General features: G+C 42.1%; 1 long non-coding RNA gene across 2 annotated transcripts; it reads left to right on the forward strand.

Annotated features, from left to right (window-relative positions):
- The first annotated feature begins 8884 nt into the window (after positions 1–8884).
- On the forward strand, positions 8885–11024 carry LOC119289999. Of its 2 annotated transcripts, none has more exons than XR_005141675.1 (5): positions 8885–9133; positions 9666–9912; positions 10350–10384; positions 10748–10810; positions 10950–11024. It is a non-coding gene; the product is annotated as an uncharacterized LOC119289999 (long non-coding RNA). The 2 variants fall into 2 exon arrangements; XR_005141676.1 differs by having other exon boundaries at positions 10971–11023.
- The last annotated feature ends 734 nt before the right edge of the window (positions 11025–11758 follow it).

The following is an 11758-nucleotide window of genomic DNA, read 5'->3' on the forward strand; positions in this document are numbered from 1 at the left end:
CTAAGGACATCTGACGTGACAATTCCACGACAGTTGGCGCCCACCGTGGGGCCTGCGCACGGTGGTGTCGAGTTCTTGAAGGGATCTTTCTCAGGGATCGAGAAGTTCGCAATTTTTTCCTATGAAGAAGAGCCGGTTTGAAAAAGATTTACATCAGAAGTTAGGGTTGCATGGCGCGGCACGGCGTGTGCTTGTGATCCGACGATCCGCCACCAGATCAAATTTTGGAGTATGTTCCTGAGGCGAAGGAGTTTCTCCACCGCAGATCATATCCGTACGTACGACTTGTGGTCTAATCGGAGGCAGCAGTACCGATCCGTCAAGACCTGCCAATTAGTCAAAACGGCGTGTTCAATATTTAAGACCCAGAGGAAATTAGGGTTGCATCAGTGCAACTACCATAACTCGCCGAGATCGAGAGAAGATTTTTTTTTCCGCCGAAGCCAAACTACTACGGCAGTCAACCGAAGCTATCAGCAGTTTCCGCTGCAGGGTTAGTGGCCGGGTCCGATTGATACTCTATCGACAAGAAGCGGTCCAATCAGCCGGAATATTGCTGCTACACGTAGAGAAATCCCAAGCTACAAGTCCCGAGAAATCCCAAGCTACACATAGACTACCCACAGTAGGAGTAATATAGGTAGTAACATCACACATATCTAGGTTAAATAGATGATGTGACATGCAATAAATGAAGAAAAAGATGATAGTGGTAACATAGCTAGTTACTACTAGTATGAGTAACATCACGCATATCAAGTCAAGATGTGTCTATAGCCTAATAAATGAAGTGCTCCATGTTACCACACATATATTACTCCCCACTATAGAGGTAGCCAATGTTACTAGTCTATGTTACTACCCATTGTGGCTAGTTGTAGAGAAATCCCAAGCTACAAGTCCCGAGGGAATCAAATGTTGCTCCTGCTGTTTTGAACGTGGAGGACAAATCAACTCTAAAAATACTTCCATTAGTACGTAATGAAGATTAGTATTGTTGAGTACTACTGAATCTGTTTACTCTCTCATGCAATTGCCTGACACACACACGGATTGAGGAAGATAGAAATATGGAAAGCAAGAGCTGTCAAGGGAGCCGGATTTGCCACCTCAGCGGCCGTGTCGCCTCTGCCATGTAACCTCCACCTGCTCCAGACCGGTTACGGCTCCGCCCATGCCTCCGTGAGCTGACCCGCTGGATCCACTTCCACCTACGCCGCCAGCCGCCTCCTTTACCCGCTCTGGCTGCAATCCTATCAACAGAAGTACACAACAGCCAAACTCCTTTCAGTTCAGAGGAATTAAGTCAAGATATGCATGGTGGTAGTGCTGGGATTCAGCTAACGGAAAACAGCTCCCGGTCATGATTCTGGAAAATATTATACACATGGATTTATTGGGTGCAGTGAAGAGGTTTCCTTCAAGGTATTATACTATGAGGAGACAACCGATCCGGAGAAGAAATAATATTTGTTAAAGCGATTTGCCTGAGCGTACATGTTTGGACAAGGGGTTGTCAAACTGGCGAGTCAATAGATTTAATCTGTAACGCACAGTCGTCAGGCTCACCTTCTGCAGCTACCCTGCGTGTGCGTATATGTGCACAGCAGTCCGGCTCGCCTCTGCTACCTGTATTAAGCCGCCACTGTTCAACCGCCGGACGCGGTCTCTCCGCAGCCTTGCAAACCGTGGACAAACTGCCGTGCTCCACTTCACTGGGGGCTTCCCTGAGCCGCCTCGCCTCGCGTCGTGTTGAGCCTGAGCCGCCCACCTTCGTGGTCTTCCCTTGCTCTCTCTAAGCGTTGAGCTGTCAGGGCCGCGATGAGCTGCCACCATGATTGCCGCCGTTTTCGCTGCCGTGATTAAACCGCCAGGTGCTATCGTTTCTATATATTATCAGCACATATTAAATTGTTTGAGAACAATTACTCTAGTCTATAATATTTTTTCGCAGGACCACTATTTCTTACAAAGGTGTCGCATAAAGGGTACGCGCCAATATTATTTGTGCAAGCTGCCGCCCCCGCTACATCAACACACGCGACTGATTCATTTGTCTGTGCCCATAGCCGACTTACCTGCGTCCGTGTCGTTTTCAACATCGCGGCCGACTTTCGCGACCGCACCGGTTTACGATGCCGCGGCCGACTCATCTCTCCAAGCTGCCTCTGATGCGGCGGTTCTCTTTGTTGTCCGTCTCTCGCGGCCTGGTCTACATTAACGCGCCAGGTCGCACCTGTCTGCGTGAGCTGTTTGAGCAAATCACAGCTTGGGTAGCCCGGTTTTCTTTCAACAAATTGGATGCAAATCATCATATACTATCAACCGCCGTCTGCACTGGATGGCTCAATGGGCAGGCGCACAAGTCGCCGCCACTACAGTTTGGTTAACTTCAAATGGACAGTTGGAAGGAACCATTGGCCGAGTTGCTGACACGGCTCGTACGGATCATTTATAAACCGCCGCAGTCATCTCAATTTTCTGTGGATTCACATCACATTATCAACATCAATGATATACACCTTCTGTTGTGGTCAAACACGGAGAATCTCAAGCCAACTCCTCAAGTCACCTTGAGACTCGGGGGCTACAATGATATGATTCAGCTATATGTCGGTTTTCAGTGAAGTCAAGAACCCCAGGACGTTGGATGGAAAGATAACACGGTCCCGGAGGCTACTACCATATTGATGACAATTTGAAGGCCGTCAGAAAAATTTCCGGTTCAAAATAAAGAATGTCGATTTAAAATCCGGTTCAAGGGAAATCTGTTCTCCCACAAGTTCTGAAGCTCTCGAATCCAGTTTAAGAATTTCTGGTTCAAGAGGAATTAATCTCTCGCAAGTTTCTGGTTCAAGAGGAATTTCTGGTTCAGAAAATTTTCGGCTGAAAATGAAGGTTCCGTTTTAAAATCCGGTTCAAGGGAAAGATGTCTCCCATAAAACATTGAAGCTCCCAATATCCGGTTCAAAATCCCGGTTCAAGAAGAATTTATCTCTTGCAAAAAGTTAAAGGTAGCCGAAGAGGACCTGTTGCCATGATGCGCGGTTCAAACATGGGTATCCTGCCTTATTGGCCCGTCATATTATTGATCACATGGGGGCTTCTGCTTATAAAGTGGCGTCTGGTTTACCCCTTGATTTAGCTTATCAAAGCTTTCTACAATATAACTTGGGGGCCTGGTCGCGTCCGAACCATAGCAACACCTTTTGATAGGCGTAAAGCCACAGCATCACTTGGGGACTTGTGGTCATGTCTGAACCATAGTCACGCCTCTTGATCGGCTAGTGCCACAGCATCACTTGCGGGCTTGGTCGAACCCGAACCATAGCTACACCTCTTGATCGGCGTAATGCCAAAGCATCATTTGGGGACCTGACTGACTCAAACCATAGCTACGCCTTTTGGGGGCTTGGTCATGTCAGACCATGGTAATGCCTCTTGATCGGCTCAAAGCCTCATTTGCGATGGTTTTATCTTTGCATTTGCTTGAATTCTGTTTTTCTTTTTTGATAAACATTTCTATTGTTGCGTTTTCAAACCGACATTGTTAATCCAGTTTGACTGTCAATTACAAATTGACGAAACACGGTCAAATCTTAATCCGGAGACTATCTGCCCGGTTTGATTTTCTGTTACTGCTACGTCTTGAGGTTGCATTGGTTTTCCCCGAAGAGGAGAGGATGATGCAGCACAGTAGCGTAAGTATTTCCCTCAGTTTTTGAGAACCAAGGTATCAATCCAGTAGGAGGCCACGTGCAAGTCCCTCGTACCTGCACAAAATGATAGCTACTCGCAACCAACGCGATTAGGGGTTGTCAATCCCTTCACGGTCACTTACGAGAGTGGGATCTGATAGAGATAATATTTTTGGTATTTTTGGTATAAAGATGCAAAGTAAAAAGTAAAAGAAAAGCAAGTAAATAAAGTGATGGAGATTGATATGATGAGAATAGACCCGGGGGCCATAGGTTTCACTAGTGGCTTCTCTCAAGAGCATAAGTATTCTACGGTGGGTGAACAAATTACTGTTGAGCAATTGACAGAATTGAGCATAGTTATGACGTTATCCAGGCAATGATCATGTATATAGGCATCACGTCCGTGACAAGTAGACCAAAACGATTCTGCATCTACTACTATTACTCCACTCATCGACCGCTATCCAGCATGCATCTAGAGTATTAAGTTAAAAACAGAGTAACGCCTTAAGCAAGATGACATGATGTAGAGGAATAAATTCATGCAATATGATAAATACCCCATCTTGTTGTCCTCGATGGCAACAATACAATACGTGCCTTGCAACCCTTTCTGTCACTGGGTAAGGTCACCGCAAGGTTGAACCCAAAGCTAAGCACTTCTCCCATTGCAAGAACTACCAATCTAGTTGGCCAAACCAAACGGATAATTCGAAGAGACTTGCAAAGATAACTTAATCATACATAAAAGAATTCAGAGAAGAATCAAATATTTTCCATAGATAAGATGGATCATAAACCCACAATTCATCGGTCTCAACAAACACACCGCAAAAAGAAGATTACATCGAATAGATCTCCACGAGAGAGGGGGAGAACATTGTATTGAGATCCAAAAAGAGAGAAGAAGCCATCTAGCTACTAACTATGGACCCGAAGGTCTGAAGTAAACTACTCACACTTCATCGGAGGGGCTATGGTGATGATGTAGAAGCCCTCCGTGGTAGATGCCCCCTTCGGCCGAGCTCCGGAACAGGCCCCAAGATGGGATCTCATGGATACAGGAAGTTACGGCAGTGGAATTAGGTTTTTGGCTCCCCTTCTGATCTGTTGGGGGTACGTAGGTATATATAGGAGGAAGGAGTATGCCGGTGCAGAGTCAGGGGGCCCACGAGGCAGGGGGCGCGCCCAGGGGGGAGGGCGCGCCCCCCACCCTCGTGACCGCCTCTGGCACTCCTTGGAGTAGGGTCCAAGTCTCCTGGATCACGTTCGGCGAGAAGATCACATTTCTGAAGGTTTCATTCCGTTTGGACTCCGTTTGATATTCTGTTTCTTCGAAACACTGAAATAGGCAAAAAAACAGCAATTCTGGGTTGGGCCTCCGGTTAATAGGTTAGTCCCAAAAATAATATAAAAGTGGAAAATAAAGCCCAATATAGTCCAAAACAATAGATAAAGTAGCATGGAGCAATCAAAAATTATAGATACGTTGGAGACGTATCAAGCATCCCCAAGCTTAATTCCTGCTCGTCCTCGAGTAGGTAAATGATAAAAAATAATTTTTGATGCGGAGTGATACTTTGGCATAATTTCAATGTAAATCTTCTTAATTGTGATATGAATATTCAGATCCGAAAGATTCAAGGCAAAAGTTCATATTCACATAAAAATAATAATACTTCAAGCATACTAATCAAAATAATTATGTCATCTCAAAATAACATGGCCAAAGAAAGTTCATCCCTACAAAATCATATAGTTAGGCTATGCTTCATTTTCGTCACACAAAGATGTTCCCAACTTCTATACCCCCGATGACAAGCCAAGCAATTGTTTCATACTTAAATAATCTCAAACTTTTTCAACCTTCACGCAATACATGAGCGTGAGCCATGGATATAGCACTATGGGTGGAATAGAATAAGATGATGGGGATTGTGTGGAGAAGACAAAAAAGGAGAAAGTATCATATTGACGAGGATAATCAACGGGCTATGGAGATGCCCATCAATTGATGTCAACATGAGGAGTAGGGATTGCCATGCAACGGATGCACTAGAGCTATGAATGCTCAACAAAATAAAACTAGTGGGTGTGCATCCAACTTGCTTGCTCATGAAGACCTAGGGCATTTGAGGAAGCCCATCGTAGGAATATACAAGCCAAGTTCTATAATGAAAAATTCCCACTAGTATGAAAAAGACAACTTAGGAGACTCACTATATGAAAAACATGGTGCTACTTTGAAGCACAATATATGAGACTCACTACATGAAGAACGAGGTGCTATTTTGAAGCACAAAATATGAGACTCACTACATGAAGAACATGGTGCTACTTTGAAGCACAAGTGTGGAAAAAGAGATAGTAGCATTGCCCCTTTTTTTGGGCCTTTTTTTTGGCATTTCTCTTTTTTTTGGGCAATGCTCCAATAATGATGATCATCACACTTCTATTGACTACAACATGAGGATTACAACTCGAAACTAGAAGAAGGTATGACTCTATATGAATGCCTCCGGCGGTGTACCGGGATGGTGCAATGAATCAAGAGTGACATGTATGAAAAATAATGCATGGTGGCTTTGCCACAAATACGATGTCAACTACATGATCATGCAATGGCAATATGACAAAAGTAATGTATGTCATGATAATGATGGTGGAAGTTGCATGGCAATATATCTCGGAATGGCTATGGAAATGCCATAATAGGTAGGTATGATGGCTGTTTTGAGGAAGATATAGGGAGGTTTATGTGTGATAGAGCGTATCGTATCACGGAGTTTGGATGCACCAGCGAAGTTTGCGCCAACTCTCAATGTGAGAAAGGGCAATGCACAGTACCGAAGAGGCTAGCAATGGCGGAAAGATAAAAGTGGGTATAATCCATGGACTCAACATTAGTCAAAAGAACTCATATACTTATTGCAAAAATTTAGAAGTCATCAAAAATTCAAGTACTATGCACATGCTCCTAGGGGGATAGATTGGTAGGAAAAGACCATCGCTCGTCCCCGACCGCCACTCACAAGGATGCACAAGCCAGGTACACTTCATGCTTCAAATTTGTTACACAACTTTAACCATACGTGCATGCTACGGGACTTACAAACTTCGAAACAAGTATTTCTCAAGTTCACAACTACTCAACTAGCATGACTTTGATATTATTACCTCCATATCTCAAAACAATTATCAAGCACCAAACTTATCTTAGTATTCAACGCACTCAAAAGAAAGTTTCACATATCTTACACACCAAGTATATTAACATTAAGCAAATTACCATGCTATTAACGACTCTCAAAATAATCTAAGTGAAGCATGAGAGATCAAGTTTCTTTAAAACAAATCCACCACCGTGCTCTAAAAGATCTAAGTGAAGTACTAGAGCAAAAAAATTATCACGCTCAAAAAGATATAAATGAAGCACTATGAGCAACTATCAAGCTCAAAAGATATAAGTGAAGCACATAGAGTATTCTATCAAATTCCAAATCATGTATGGCTCTCTCAAAAGGTGTGTACAGCAAGGATGATTATGGTAAACTAACAAGCAAAGACTCAAATAATACAAGACGCTCCAAGCAAAACACATATCATGTTGGTGAATAAAAATATAGCTCCAAGTAAATTACCGATGGAAGTGGACGAAAGAGGGGATGCCTTCCGGGGCATCCCCAAGCTTTGTCTTTTTGGTGTCCTTCGATTATCTTGGGGGTGCCATGGGCATCCCCAAGCTTAGGCTCTTGCCACTCCTTGTTCCATAATCCATCAAAAGAATTCACCCAAAACTTGAAAACTTCACAACACAAAACTCAATAGAAATCTCGTGAGCTCCGTTAGAGAAAGAAAACAAAAGACTACTTTAAGGTACTGTAATAAACTCATTCTTTATTTATATTGGTGTTAAACCTACTGTATTCCAACTTCTCTATGGATCATAAACTATTTTACTAGCCATAGATTCATCAAAATAAGCAAACAACACACGCAAAACAGAATCTGTCAAAAACAGAACAGTCTGTAGTAATCTGTAACTAACGCAAACTTCTGGAACCCAAAAACTTCTACGAAAATTAGACGACCTGGACAATTTGTTTATTGATCAGCAGCAATTGGAATCAGTATTTTATCACGTTCTGGTGATTTTTAACAATTCGGGCCCTGAGCACAAAGATTCTGGAAATTACAGCAAGATCAAATAACTATCATCCAAGAAGATCCAATAGGTCCAACTTAGCACAAACACTAATTAAAAGATAAAACCACATCTAAACAGAGGCTAGATGGATTATTTATTCCTAAACAGAACCAAAAACAAAAAAAAACACAAAATAAAATTGGGTTGCCTCCCAACAAGCGCTATCGTTTAACGCCCCTAGCTAGGCATAAAAGCGAGGATAGATCTAGGTATTGCCATCTTTGGTAGGCAATCCATAAGTGGCTCTCATGATAGATTCATATGGTAATTTTATTTTCTTTCTAGGAAAGTGTTCCATTCCTTTCTTCAAAGGGAATTGGAATCTAATATTTCCTTCCTTCATATCAATAATTGCACCAATCGTTCTAAGGAAAGGTCTACCAAGAATAATAGGACATGAAGGATTGCAATCTATATCAAGAACGATAAAATCTACGGGCACATAATTCCTATTTGCAACAATAAGAACATCATTAATTCTTCCCATAGGCTTTTTAATAGTGGAATCCGCAAGATGCAAGTTTAGAGAGCAATCATCAAAATCACGGAAATTTAGCAAATCACACAAAGTTTTGGGAATAGTAGAGACACTAGCACCCAAATCACACAAAGCATGAAACTCATAATCACTACCAGAAACCGTAATATTTCTGTGGGTCGACTAATTTTCCTGTCGGGCCCGCAACTAGCTCACAGGAAAAACAATTGGGCTATCGGCCGACCCCTGCACGCCAGGGATATGTCTAATATTCCTGTGGGCTGAGTAAGTACCGACAGGAATATAATTTTCGGCCCACCCTCGAAACACTAGGCCGCGAAGAATTTTCAGCCGCGCGCATCTGGAAACTACGCCTGGCCCCGCCATGGAGCCCTGTTTTCACGCCCGTCATCGCGGCACGCCCAAATCCAATCCCCCCAGATCTCCTTTATTATTTCCTTCTGCGCCACCCAACCCCTTTGCTTTCGAGGCCTCCGACCACCATCCCTCCATGGCTCCCCGCCCAGTGCCTTCCAAGGTCACCCATGGATCTGTACCCACCGGCCACCACCATCCATGGCTCCTCCGGTATTGGGACACGACGTCGTCCCATCTCCGTTCTAGACATCACCAAGTGACACCAACGCCTGGCCTGCTCCTCCACCACGGCCCAGCTCGGACCACGCCGCTATCGATGCCGCCGTTGAGAATCCACCCCAACTCAAGCAGTTCACCGGCGTCATGGAGGTACGTGACCTAAATCTCAAAACTAGGCTGTTTGCTGTTTCTGGCATTTCCGGATCCCCAAATCTGGTGCGGCTTAGGAATTTCCATATCCAGCCTCAGATCTGATCTATAGAACTGTAGTTTGGATGCAAAATAATCCCCAAAACTGGTGCAGCTCCTTGGATCCCAAATGTCATTCTGTATTTCAGCTACATCTTTGAGGAAATTGCAACCATTTATTGTTACCTTAGTTCATAAATTAGTTGGCAACAACACGTATCCACAGGATCTGAAATTTTACTAAGAATGTGTGAGATACTGGGGGTGTACTCAGGGAGTTTCAATTAGTTCTCAAACTTTTAGTATGGATGGGTTGGATACAACTGTACATATCCAAAATGCATGTAATGTTGTTTCAGACTAGATGATAATTTTCTTTCTATTTTAGTGGGATTTTTTCATTGACTTACTGTACAACACCATAATAATTCAATATCTATTTTTCCTGTCCATACATTTTGATTTTAACTGCTTCAAATATGTTGACATTCAGGAAGCACCGAGCAGCCGCATTGCAAATATGAGGAACATCATCAGTGCAAGAAGTCCAGATTCACTCGACGGCGAGAAATAGTCTCATATTTTTGTTCCAAATAGTATGTACCACTCCCCACTTTGATACTTATGAACACCCATCTGAGATCTCCTTTTCCTTGTTACAGTTCATCCAGATCAGTAGTACGATTTAAGGTTCATGATCCAGCTATAAGAGAGGTGTAATATCCTCTGCCCTTGACATGGTATGGTACATACTGTTATTTCCCTACCTGTCTCCAAATTCATGTATTGGTTAATTTCGATTCAAGTTTTCTATCTTGCAAGATCATGCTATCTTCAGAACATCTGAAATGCACCTAAACATTATATTTCAGAGTATTGACAATGAAACTGTATCAGGAAAGGCCTAGTACCACCAGCTATGCTCAAGATATGAACGCTCTGTTTTAACAATTAACAAGACAAAGATATGTTCAGGGGCTCCTATCATGGGCCATACTATCTGTCATCTTAATTTAGTTACTCCTTTTACTACTTGCTTCTTGGAATTTCATATTCTCTTATTATCTAGTACTTAACAGTTCTTGTGTATTCCTCATATTTAAGCTCACCGTGTTCTTCCTTCTCCCTTAAGTTGAATTTCGTTTTATTTCGTATATTAAAGATTGAACAATTGCAGGGCAAGCATACAATTGGTTGTTCCTGCTGGAGAAGGTGCGCAATCTTGCTGAGTGTTTTTCTACATTGCTGGAACTAGATGATTGTAGATCTTAGTTGTACAAGGTGGATGCCAGTGTCTGGGTGCGATGACAAGTAGACATTGCATTGCTCTGAAAATTATCAGTACATTGCATATGAATGGATGTCACTCCTTACATTGTTGTTCTGAACCTCTGTACTAACTTACTAATGCATCAAGTAACAACTATCCTCTGTTTGGGGTCATCCCTTTGCCTGGTAGTGTTGCATTGTATTTTTTTGTGATTTTTTGATTGCCTTACTATCCAGTACAGTAACAGTTTGCTCTCTAACTTGTTTGTCCATACCTTCTCATTTTAATCTCTTTCATTATGTTAGGTTTTTGGGAAGAATTAAACGAACACCATCAGTGCAACATAGAGGCAAAAGCAGGTGGTTGAGGTATCACTCAATTTGAAGAAATTGAATAAGACTCTTCCAACTGAAGTGGCACTATTCCCTTTCATATTTTGTTATTCTATGCACATGAACCTAGAAAGTAAATATTGATCAACACCTGATTGAGCTCTTATTTTTCTAGTTTGCAATTCATTCTTATTAGGAGCAAAATTCAAGAGTCGGGATCTATGAGATATGCAAGAGCCTCTAATCAAGGTATTTTTACTTTTGCGTCCACCATCAGCCCCAAAGTTTTATCAGGAATAATTGTCAGTCAAGTTTTCTCTTGTATATTTAAAATATATCATGCTACGTCCAGTGTGCCCAAGATCATGAGATCAACATTATTGAGCCAGTAGTTGCTATGTTGGTTTAGTCTGAAATCAACCTCTTTCCATTTCTTTGGGGTCTTTTATTGTCTCACCATGATGTACAGTTCCCATGCCGTTACATTATCGAATAATTGCATAATGTTTTGGCTTTTTTACTCTTGTGGAGATGATGATGACTCTGCCCATTTTTCTTGAAAATTTGAAATGGATGGACTTAAGAGTATTGACATTGTAGTGTGATTTCTCGCAAGAAGTCTCTAAATGCGCTTAGGAAGTTAGCTGATAATTATGTCAAACTGGTCCAGAAGCATGTTCCCAGGTTGTCATTTAAATAGATTTTGCCAGTTGCATGATTTGTATCAAATCCGAGATATGATGCTAACAAATTACTCCATTATTAGTCTATAAGCTGTAAAACTGGGCAACTTTGATGGGACAAAAACAAGTTGGGTATATGTGCGAATATTATTGTGAGAAACTGATATACCAAGTAGATTATGCTTATTATATCTTATAGATATTGTTCCTCTTTCTTGTTACCTTTTTGTAGCAAACTGTTGACACTTTGCATATTTTTACAAGTTCAATTATATGTCCACTGCAGGGTAACCTTGAAGAG

Source organism: Triticum dicoccoides, chromosome 4A (genome assembly GCF_002162155.2).
Source record: "Triticum dicoccoides isolate Atlit2015 ecotype Zavitan chromosome 4A, WEW_v2.0, whole genome shotgun sequence".
NCBI classification, from domain to species: Eukaryota; Viridiplantae; Streptophyta; class Magnoliopsida; order Poales; family Poaceae; genus Triticum; species Triticum dicoccoides.